This window comes from Onychomys torridus, chromosome 13 (assembly GCF_903995425.1).
Source record: "Onychomys torridus chromosome 13, mOncTor1.1, whole genome shotgun sequence".
Taxonomy (NCBI): Eukaryota; Metazoa; Chordata; class Mammalia; order Rodentia; family Cricetidae; genus Onychomys; species Onychomys torridus.
In genome coordinates, this window is record NC_050455.1 from 39,989,899 (window position 1) to 40,002,352 (window position 12,454).

A 12,454-nucleotide genomic window follows, 5' to 3' on the forward strand; every position below is an offset into this window, starting at 1 on the left:
TGAAATTTCATGCAGTCCCATTTGTCAAATCTTACTGTTATTTTCAAAGCTATTTAAAATACTATATATAGATGTGTTTGTTTATTCTATATTTTCTTTTAGTGGTTTCAAATCTTATCTTAAGTTTGTGCAGGATAAGAATTGGAGGAGATTCAGTGTAATGCTTTTATGTGTGGGTATATAGTTTCCTTAGCACCTGCTTGTTGAACAAGATTTGTTTTTCCTTCAATGTTTGTTTTTGAACCTATGCCAAAATCAGATTGCTGCAACTATGTGCTTGTTTCTGGGTCCTCTACCCTCTTCACAGATGTGCTGTACCATTTATTACTGTGAGTCTGCAGGGTGATTTGAATCAGGAATTGCAATACATCTAGCATTGCTACTTTGGCTCACTTTCTCTAAATCTTAAATTTAACTATTTGAGGTTACCTAAGTTATATTCTTATTGGTTTACTAACTTTCTGATACTGTTCTCTTAACTTCCCTCATAGTTTTCTTCATCAAGATGATATCTAAATTTATTCTTAAAATTAAAAAAAACCAATTGACCATATCAATGATTCTCATATGGAGTAACCTTGACTCTCAGGAGAAATTTGTCCTTTTTTTCTTTATATTATTTATTGTTACAAATGAAAATAGCTAAAGGCATCCAGTATGTAAAGTTAACTACTCTACAAATAACAGATCAGCTTTTCTACACCAATCACATACATAAAAGGGTCATCTTGTTTGAATATCAAAGATGAATTTTATAAAATCTTGACTTTTATAACTTTATTTGGAAGAGAAAATATTTCTCATTAGTGCTAAATAGCTACTGAATATCTATACTTTGATTTTTTAAAATGATAATTTTCTATGATTAAACCTGTCCAATGCTAACTCAAGTTTTAATCTGATGCCCCTGGGGTGCAAAGGTATCTGTGGATAGCCATCAGTCCTAGGTAAAATACTTTGCATTTGTAAACCTGTACAAAGGGTCAAGCCAATATCAGTTGACTAATTCTTTTTCAGACAGACTTATTTATTTATTTATCTATCTATCTATTTATCTATTTATCTATTTATCTATTTATTTATTTATTTATTTATTCATTCATTCATTCATTCATTCATTTATTTTCCTTCCCTCCTCTCCTCCCAGTTCCTTCCCCAACTTCCTTCTCCCCTGCCCCCATCCACTCCTCCTTTCTCTTCAGAAAAGGGCAGGCCTCCCATGTATATCAGCCACCCATATCAAGTTGCAGTAAGACTAGGCACCTCCTTCCCTAATAAGGCTGTAGGAGGAAACGATCCCCCAAACAGGTAACAATCAGAGTCAGCCCTGGTTTCCACTGTTAGGAGCACCACAAAAGACCAAGATCCACACATGTAACCTATGAGCAGAGGACCTAGTTCAGTGCCATGCCAGCTCTCTGGTTAGCCTTTCAATCTCTGTGAGCCCCTGTGATCCCAAGTTAGATGATTCTGTGGATTTTCTTGTGGTGTCTTTGACCCCTCTTGATCCCATAATACTTCCTCCTCCTCTTCCGCCAGATTTCCCAAAGTCCACCTGATGTTTGGCTGTGGGTCTCCATATCTGTTTCCATCAGTTGCTGGATGAAGCCTCTCTGATGACAATTGGACTAGGCGATGATCTGAGTGTAGCAGAATATCATTAGCAATTATTTCTTTTTTTTTTTCTTTGCCAGCCATGTTTGGTTCTATCCTAGGTCTCTGGGCTGTCCAGCCTCAGGGACCTGATGCTCCAGGCAGTGTCAGGGGAGGTCTCTCCCTCACGGTATGGGTCTCAAGATGGACCACTCATTGGTTGGCCACTCCCATAATTTCTGCGCCTCCTTTACTCCAACATATCTTGTAGGTGGGGCAAATTATAGGTCAAAGGTTATTTATGTGTCTGGACTAATTTTATAGGAGATTTATGACCTAACAATGATAACGACTAAACTTATTTGAAAACCTTCACCACATTTAATGTACTAGTCACAAGTTATGTTTCTTTCAGTGATCTAAACTGTCCTTGCAAGGATTATTTCCTTGCATATTCTCCAGCTTTAACTGGCTAGGAGCGTCATTTGTTAAAAAAAAAAAAACAAACAAACTTCATTTTAAAGATTCTTAACTGATTCATCTTTTATTAATAATGACAAGGTAGAAGTCATTTTGGAGACATGATGATTAAGATGACAAATTTCCTACTTTAATTAATACTTCTATTGTTTACACCTGAATATGTTAAACCTTCATTTTGATATATGTTGCTTAGGTGTTTGTCATAATATCCCGTATAGCTGTCAATGTAATTTTCCAAATTTTCCACACTATCTTATTCTCTTATCTGGGGAAATGTCATTATTATACATCCAGACAGGCCACAAAAAAAAAAAAAAAGAAAGAAAAATTTCCACTACTTTGTTCTTAACTAAAATTATTTCTTGTGCTTTGAATTCCCCCCAGTCCTCTTCTGAGTCCCTGCTGCCACCTGCTCAGCTCTGTGCTACAGTCAGTTGTGCTCACTGAACAGCTTCGTGCCTGCTCCCTCAGACACTGCTCCTTTGCCCTGTGTTCTTTACAGCCCTGCCTGCAGCCATCTTTCCAAACTGCAGATCTCAGCAGTTCTCCTTCCAGGTAAACACAAGAAATCTGTCTTCCTTGTACATACTTGGTGGTGCTGTAGCTCAAGCAAGGTAGTCAAGATCTCATAAATGCCTTCCATGCTCCCTGTCTATTGTGGGAGCTATCCTCTTGGAGGTTGGTCTTGAACAGCTCTGGCTGGCCTCTGGTCCTACATGAGTGCTCTTCTTACTCTGCCTCTGCTTGACTTTAATGACATAGCCTGTTGTTGAAACACTATTCTGTCTTCATAAGGAAGCTGGGCTTTGGGGTTTTCTTTGTTTTCCTTCCTTCTTCCTCCTCCTCCTTTCTTTTCTTCCAGTGCTTGTGTTCATGCACATATTGTGAGGCTATGGGTAGGTGATGGAATATGCTTGTCTCTGTGTGTACTTGTGGAAGCCACAGGTCAACCTCAGCTGTCTTCTTATTCCTGCTCACCTGATATTTTAAACAAGTACACAATTCCACCTCAAAATTACCAGCTCATTAGAGTGATGGGTTAGCTAGCAAGTCCCCAGGACCATCTTATCACTAGCTCTTGTCACGGGCATGACAAGATTACAGTGCTATATCCACTTATTACACAGTTTCTGAGGCTGTGAACTCAGGTCTTCATTTTTATATAGTAAATATTTAACCCACCAAGTCATCTCTCCATCCCAGTTTTAGAGTCTTGTCCAATTCTAGAAGGCAGAGTTCATTACTCTTATATTTTTGCTCCAAACTTACTAGGTACTTGAATATCTTACCTATGTTTTCTACATGCATTAAGCAGTTCATGACACATGTGTGTATTTTCAGGAAATATTTCTAAAAATAATGAACAACACAAATTAAAAATTTAATCAAGTGTGTCAAAATTTGCTCAACTGTGTCCATGACAAATAGTGTGTACAGTCCAGCCTAATTAATAGATACCATGAATTCCTGCAAAGGAAGAAGTGAAAATGTTTATTGTCATCTCTAAAGATGGCATTTTTGTTTACTAAGTTAATGTTGTTGAAAGCATAAATTAATAAGATTCCAATATGACTTGATAGAATCACATGAATCTTCATTTTAAACACAGAATAATAGTTAACAGTAAGTTTTTCTGTCTTAAAACACTTCTAGACTTGAAAATAAAAGATATAGTGTCAATTCCTCATGGTATACTAACACTTCTCTATTATATTTCAAAGATTTCTTATGAAAAAATATCAAAGTAGAAGCTAGTGAGATGACACAGAGGATAAAATTGACTGTGGTCACATGATTCAATCCCTGGGACCTAAATGGTGGAGGAGGAGAACTTCACTCCCAACAATTGTTCTCTGACCCACAAATGTATGTCATGACATGTGTGTGAAACCCACAGGTACATAAAATAAGAGGAAATGGGAATGAGGGTTGGATTGGGGGGCGGGCAGGGGGGGAGCGGGAGGAGAGGGGATCTGTGGCTGATATGTAAAATTAAATTAAATTATAAAATTAAAAATAAATAAAAGTTTACTTTAAAACAAGATGTAGTAATAGTCAGTATTCTGAAAACATCACAGTCACTGTGGTGTGATCAAGTGACTATTGAAAGATATATGCATTAGCAGTATTGAAGACAGTTGCAGAGGGCCAGTGTCTACCATCTTAAGTCCTATAAATGAACAAATAATGCCACACAAAATATTTCATTTTAAGATATTAAATTTCCTGATTTTGATTCAGAAAATATAGGAATTGAGAAGATTTGCTATAAATCACGGATTAAAGCAAAGTATTTCAGTTATTTTTTTAATCAGCATCAACACTTTCTCACAGTGAACTTTCACAAATGAATAATCACTAGTCAATATTTATTAAATATGTGTATTAAATGCTATATGTTGAATATAATTTAAATAGCTGTTGTTTTTTTTAATTTTAGATAGAGCTAAGATTCATTTTAATAAGTTCACATTTGATGTTTCAAGCAATTATTAGCAATCAGGCAAGACAAATTTAATTTTCATATGTTGCTCTCCTGCCTCCTTATTCATCATGGGATATATCACTTTGTGCTGTTATCTTGGTTTCCATTTAAAAGGTGAGGTTCTGAGAACAAGAAAGGTTCAATAATTATACTAGGCAATCTTAGGAAATAAAAATAAAGACTAGAAAACAGATCCTCTGATATTTCACTCTAGATTAAGTTTTCTGGTCCTGAAAATCTATATCCAGAGCTCACTGAACTCTGTCTGTCTAATGAAGTCAGAAGTCTGTTGATGAAACAAAATTTAAAGATAGAAATCCTAGCTGTCTGTAGTATGTTGCCCTAGGAGGAAGAGGGAAACAAGCCATATGTGGTAGCACAAGACTACAATCTCAGCACCAGGGCGGCCCACAGAGCTGGATTGTTCCAAGCTTGAGGTCAGCCTGAGTTAACTTTGTGAGCACTGGACCAGCCAGGGCTCCATTGAGAGAGAGCCTGTTAAAATATCAAAATGAAGAAGAGACATCAGAATATATTGGAATTCATTTGAGGGCAAAAGTGTTTTGAATGCCAAACACAAAGCATTACCACTTTCTTCAGTGTTGGAATCATGTAGTTATGGATATGGTATCAGTACGTTAGTGGTGCAGTTGACTTCCGCTATTGTTCAAGTGCTTTGTCAATGGATTACACTGTATAAGAATCCTGGCAAATGTGAGAATACAGAAGCCTACAATCACTGCAAGTGTAATAACCTCAAAGCCTGATCACCTTGCATTGCTCAGCTGACTTACATGTGTAGTCTGGGTGTTTTTAGGCAATATAAGCATAAATTTTCTAGTTCCCCAGCCGTGGCAAGATTGAAGGTAGCGTGACCCTCACAGGTTAAGTATAAATGATCCTACATTGTCCCGAGTAAACCTGTAGCAGCGCATCTCACTCCCAGGGGAGAGCAGCCAGTTTAAAAGCTTTGTATTTCTTTTCACAAGAGCTTTTCCAGGGAGTCTGCTAATGTAGAAGCAGGTCTCTTCACTATCCATAAGCTCACATCATTCCAAAATGTGTGCAGAAGAAGCAATGGGTTTTGGGAGAAGAAAAGTAAAATGAAATACAGTATATTTTATTTTCATTGTATTCTGATCCTTTCAAATGTTATGTATTTTAAAAGTAAATGGAGCCTAGATAGGACATCTAGTAAAGACAAATAGATTAGTTTTTTTTTCTTAATCTTTCAGCTTCAGAGACCTTATTAATACAAGAAACCCCATGATTCCTTTAGAGACTAATGTAGCTTTATTTAGCAGGTAATCATTGCTATAATAATTGTGGTTGACTTCTGATCTTACCTCTGCTGAGGAAGGGAGACAAGGAATTTGACATAATATGATAATGAATTCACAATTCAGGAAAAATCCAGATTTCTATTTTCCCAAGGCATCTTTCCATATCTTCTACCTTCTATTTGAAAGCCAGAGGGGAGTGATAGCTTTCATAAAGATGAAAGCAAGCAACATTTAATTTTTTATCTAACATAGTTAATGGTTGAAAAACATGAGTGGACATTAGATTATTGTTATCATGTGTGTCATGTAATAATGATAAAGGAAAATGAGTGGAATTCAGACATAAATGATTAACTAAGGATAGGGGAGTATGATTAGAATTTTAACTTTGTTTTGATTAGAGGTAATCGCTGTAAGAAAATAATACTATTCTTTTGGCATGCTACATTCAATTCCAAGGGAATTTAGTTTAATACATACATGCTAACATTAGATTTACCAGGATTTAATTCAGTTTCACAGTGTTTTGCCAAAAGGAAAAATGTTCAGCCATCCATTTCAAAGAGCTAATCAGGTTGCAACAGTTTTTCTAAGAAACACATGACAGAATAAAATGGATATAAAATAGAGGGACAGAAATATAGGATTTACAAAAAAAAAAAATGATTCTTGCTTTGGGAAAAAATTACAGCATGAGTGAAATTCCTGTTTCATCTATGTTAACAAAAATACTCAAGAAGCAACGTTTTCTCAGATAAAAAGGAAACACAAACATGTACCCTCTGAAACCCATGCTCACATTTTTATAGCCAGCTCCTCCACTTTCTCTAATGATGAAGTAGGTGTTCTCATTTAGTGTCTTTTCTGTGCTCATGGGGGAAATTATCATAGAGTGCTTAGGTGATCGACTTTCATCCAGTTTCTTAAGACTTTTCCATACTGTATTCTGTAAATGTATCAAATAGTGGAAAGTATTTATTATTGATTACAAGGATAATGAACATGCCAATGATGTTTAAAGCCATCAGAAGAAACATACCAGGCACTGACCCTAGCTCTGCTTATTCCTTTGGCAGACCTGCTATTGTGGCCTGTAGGACTCATACACAAGAGTCATGACAGCTTCTGTGAAGGCAGCAAGGGTTCCTGAGACATTGTATAATGATCAAGTTCTAAGGGAGCTTCAATAGAGAATTATCTATTGAAACTACACTTGTTCATTGTTTCCTTTTTGGAAAGAAATACAGGAACACAGTAAATGTGTTTTTACCTATGTTCTCAATTTCTTTCTACAGAACTGTACATAAGCCAAACGCACCAATATCCAATGTACTCCATAGAAAGAACATTAAACAATAGAAATATTTATTAACTCATCAGAAGTCATTAAAATATTTAATAGTTAGTGCCCATAACAGGCAACAATAAATACTTCCAGAAATTATCTTTTGAAGTAACATTTCTTACCAGGAGTTTAAAAAGGAAGAGAAAAAGATGTTTTTGTTAAGTATCTACTCTCTTTTATAGTCAAAATTGCCTGTGATATTTAATCATAACATTTATGAATAACTTTGCAAGTGTCTTACAAAGTACCCCTAGATAGGTCAGAGATGTTTGTTTTTAAAATGTAATTCTTGAGAGCAACTCCAGAGAGTAAGACATACTCTGTTGCTGAGTGATCTCCAGTCCTTAGACATGTTTTAAAATAATTTTTTAAAAAATGATTGACAAGTTGTAGAAAAAAGAGCTCACAGTTAAATCACTTGCTGCTTATGCAAAGTAGATGAGTTCGGATCCCAGCACCCAGGTCTGATTGCATGTAACCCCCTATAACTCCAGTTCCAAGATGATACCTGTTCTTCATGGGCACCTGCACACACATGCATATAATTTTGAAAAGAAACAAAATGTTAGACACATAGAAATAATGAAAAAGAAGTTACTAATGTATTGAGAAGTTATTATAGAATAATAAACTTGGTGTCATAAATGACAACTTTCACAGAACATAATTCCCCATCATATTACAAACATGTCACCACACTAATTTCACCTAAATTAAATCTACTGTCACAATAACTGATAAACATTTATTTTTTCAAACTGATTATTCTTTCTAGAGGACGTATTTCAGAAGAGTGAAAATATTTTTCCTTGGCCTTCTCATAAGTTCAGGGCTCATACTTCTATTAAAAAATGTAATAACAAGAAAAAAAGTGTATGTATGCACTTGATATATATGACACAGATAGATACATAAGGTAATGAAAACTGAGGGAAATGAATCAAACTCCACATTTACGAAGAATGAGGAAGTGGGTACCACTGTGGTATGAACAGGTAAACCAATATGATACAATGTGGATCAATTTGAAGAGCGACTCAGGATCTTTTTGCTCAGAGTCCTCTGTGTGATCTCCTGTATTTGGAGATAAATGTCTTTTCCCCCCTGAGCCCATCAGGACACTGCTCACAGGAAACAGTTCTGAACTGTCATAGTGGAGGAGATGATGAAGAGGAGATTGGTGCTCAGAGAGACCTTTCTACTTCTGTGATCGCAAATGTTTTCACATTAAAATACTCAGTATACCAAGATTCAGTGATTCAGGAGAGCTACCATATTCCAAACTCCAGTAATACACATATGTTTAAAAGAAACTTGTAGTTAGAGTTTTCCTGACTGGCCCATAGTCAGGACAAATCTCTCTTACCTGCCAGTCCCACAGTCACTGAGACCCAACCAAGAAAGCACACAGAAACTTACATTGTTTACAAACTGTATGGCCGTGGCAGACTTCTTGTTATCTACTTTTTCTATCTTAAATTAACCCATTTCTGCTTATCTATACTTTGCCACATGGCTTGTGGTTTACCAGTGTCTTTACATGTTGCTTCTCATGGCGGCGGCTGGCGGTGTCTCTCCCCAGCCTTCTACTTCCCAGAATTCTCTTCTCTCTTGTCCTGCCTATACTTCCTGCCTGGCCACTGGCCAATCAGAACTTTATTTACACAGAGCAATATCCACAGCACTTCCCCTTTTCTTTTTTTTTAAAGGAAGGTTTTAACTTTACATAGTACAATTACATATAACAAAACAATTATCTAGCAAGAATTACAGTTTTAATATTAAAGAAGATATCCTATCTATCTTATATTTGTGAGTCTAAGGTTTTATATCTAACTTATCTTTTATCATAACTGAGGAAATTATAACTATCTAGCCTTCAACCACATCAAAGACCTCAGAAGGATATAATATTACCTGAGAACCAGGAGAAGGATGTAAACATTTTTCAGGAGTCTTGAAAGAGTAGACAGAGACAGCTGGCAGCCTGGACAGTCACCTAATGTTCCTTTGTAAAGTTGGGGCATTTGTCTTCAGCCCACAGGGCTAGAGTCTCTTGGTCACTTTTTTTCAGTGTCCTGTAGAATATCTGGCAGTTTCCTCTGCGAAGCAGGAACCTGAAGGACCATTTTGTCAAGCAAAGTTCAGTGGTCACCTTCTATGGGTCCTGCATGTCCAGTCGATCAAGCAGTCCAGGCAAGAACAGTTTCTTGCCCAAATGGCTATTTTTGCCAAGGTGAAGATAAGATATGAAGTGTCTTCAATGCCCATCCTCCTCTCTGAAGTAAATTGGTGCTGCCAGGAGCAGACATGTCTCACTGTCCAGAAAGTCTAAATTTTAAAAGTATTTTTAAATGCCATATTCTGTAGGTCTTTGAAGTATTTGAAGATTACCTATCTATCTGAAATATCTCTATGTATATCTAGAAGACTTAACTAACATGGCGACGAGTATGATTATCATAGATGACTAATCATTAATCTATTTTTAATTATCCATTTCAATTTAAAATGAGCTATACAAACATAATACCTTAAACATGATTAGAAATATACACACAGTATAACAAAATTAACTTTAAGTTTGTATCAATAGGCTAAAATCTATACCAATGTAAAACATTTTAAACAAGTTGTTGCTCTTTTAGAAGTAAGTTCATTAATTTACCCTTTCATCCTATCATATCTATATCATATCCCCTTTTTATCTTTAGAAAGAGATTGCATTTATAATCAACCTGTTTTAAATAAAATAGTGGTTTTTCTCTGTCCCACACCAGAGGGCTCTTCTGATTTGGGACACAAGAAGCTCTTAACCTTTTCTTTTAACAATGTGCTTGGGTTTAGAGAAGGAGTGAGCCAATTCCATCTCCAAAGCCAGTTGGGAATTTGGGCGTAGTTTTTCTTACTACTTCCTGCTGGAGGGGGGCGCTGTATCTTTTGGGGACACAAAATTTTAGGATTATGGAGTAGTCCTTGAGGGTAAACCTCTGAGCCAGTTGCCTTGAAACCATTCTGGATGTTGGATCATCTGGGCCATGGTGTCATCAGAGACCGACCTTTCACATTGTATTAGAGACATTAAACAATAATATAAGATTAAAATGTTCTGTTTTCTGAAAAACAAGACAATTATCAACATCCATAAACAATGTTATTACAAATCAATAAAAATTAACAAAAAAAATTTTAGAAGTAGTAAGAAAAAAGTACAATGGCTCTGTATTACAATATTTAGAAATTCAGTAGAATTTTTATAATAATAATAAAAATTTACAAAATATCTTTTAAATGTCCAAATTGCAGTGAAAGCTATAAATAAGGAATAAATATGAAAGGACATTTTATTAATATCTATCTAGAAAGTAATACAACTGAAAAAAAGAGATCTAAATAAAAATTACTATGTCTCTGATATGACTAATTTTATATAGTTGCTAATTATTTCCTGATTCAGTAGTTTCTGTATATTCACTCTATATAATTTTTAAATTTTCCTACCTCAAGCCGAAGTACATATTGTGAATTAAACGTATTATTAGAGTAGGGCATGCTTCTGAGGACCTGAGAGAATGGCCACATAAGAATACACTGGGAAACAATGGATACAGTGAAGAGAAACCGTAAACTTGCAGTAATCCTTTCATTTACATATACAGCAAAATAAAGACCAATCATTCAGTGATTTTTAAAACCATGCCATTTGTTTGTGAAAATACTTAGATTCTTAGTGAATATAATAAAGTCCTCAAGAAGTCAAACCAAAGATTGACAAATATTTTCTGCATAGGTACAGAGAATTAATATGTCAGTCTTTTTTAGTCTTATTTATTATATACTTATTTATTTATATACTAATGTCCTTTATTTCTGTCCTAACTATGCATTTGTGCAGTTTTAAGGCCACATGAAGTGGACTGGAGTCATAAACTTGTAAATTGTATGGCAGAGCTTGATTTAATCTCTCTTGATCAGAATTTCCATACATGGGAAACTGAAGAAACAGATTTTATAGGTTAGTGGAACTGATAGCCAAGTGTCCAGGGCTTAACTCTGTTTAGAATGTAATCAGAATCTCACATTTTTGTTTTATTTTCCACAGTTAGCATAATCTCTAGCTCATAGTGGGCATTTTGTTTTTACTGTATGGAAATATGGACAATTTCTTGCTTTAGATATTTTAATAGTTCCAGGGAGAAAAAGACATTTCGTTTAAGGTAAAAGACCTTGATGTTTTCATCTTTATGTTTTTCTATGGGAGCAGATATATAACATATTGAACTATGGTTAAATATATTTTATATTACAAACACATACATCATGTGTTTATTAAAATATTTATCAGCTTCAAAATCTATTTTATAAAATATAATATGATAATTTTTAATAATTTCAAATATGTACATTGTGGAGAAGGAAAATATAGAAGCCATGCCAAAGTCTAAAGTCCAGAAAATATAAAATCATGGAGTGTTTCTGCTTAGACAAATTCTTTGTGTATTTAACTTTCTTATTTAGTATTCTTGCTGTCTTGGACTTCTTTAAGCTGTGCTGCACTTACTGCATGAAAGTATTCCCAGCCATTTAAAGTACTACTTACATAATTTAATTAATTTGATATCTAATGACCCAAAGCCTCAATTATATAGTGCAGTTCATATTTTACGTCTTACATTTGGGTCTGGAAAAAAAATTGCAAGAATGAGAAGCCCTTGAAAAACTTGAAACTGTTTCATCTGAAAAGTGAATAAAATCTTAATTGTTTTTAAGCAAAACTTATCTGAGAACAATATAGCACTTAACCCACTGATTTCAAGAATGGGTCAAAAAGCATGTCCATGTGGGTACTTTAGTTCATATTTGTTTACAATAGCGTTTGATGTATGAATTATTTCAGGGCTTAGCAAATTTATTTTACATGTCATCATTTAACATGTCAGCAGTTATCATTCATAACTGAAGGGAATATCCAAACAGAAGTACAGACTGAAGATTTTTAAAAAATGCATATCTTAAAATCTATAATAATGGATGTTTATGACATAAAACATTGAAAAACTAAACATCAAAATTGTTTGGAGCTTTTCTCCAGTGGGACATGTGCTTAAGCTTGACACTAACGAATTGAACAAGGCAACACATTACCTAGTACCATCAAGCCAGCAGTGTGGACATCTAATGCTAAAACTTGGGGCAACAGTAATGTATCCGTTAATAGCCCATTTTAGAGTTCAGTCAGCCAATGCAAAATGTGGGCTTGATGGT

The 12,454-nt window shown here is 35.0% G+C and overlaps 1 protein-coding gene across 2 annotated transcripts in view; it reads left to right on the forward strand.

The window, feature by feature from the left end:
* Positions 1-12,454, forward strand: part of Prr16 (proline rich 16) — a 279,853-nt gene that overhangs the window by 262,148 nt on the left and 5,251 nt on the right. Inside the window, exon 3 of one of the 2 annotated variants that reach the window (XR_004946408.1) lies at positions 2,461-2,631. The exons of the other annotated variant lie outside the window; for it this stretch is intronic. The gene's annotated coding sequence lies outside the window, so the exon portion shown is untranslated. The remainder of the gene's footprint in view (positions 1-2,460; positions 2,632-12,454) is intronic. 2 annotated transcript variants of the gene reach the window in all.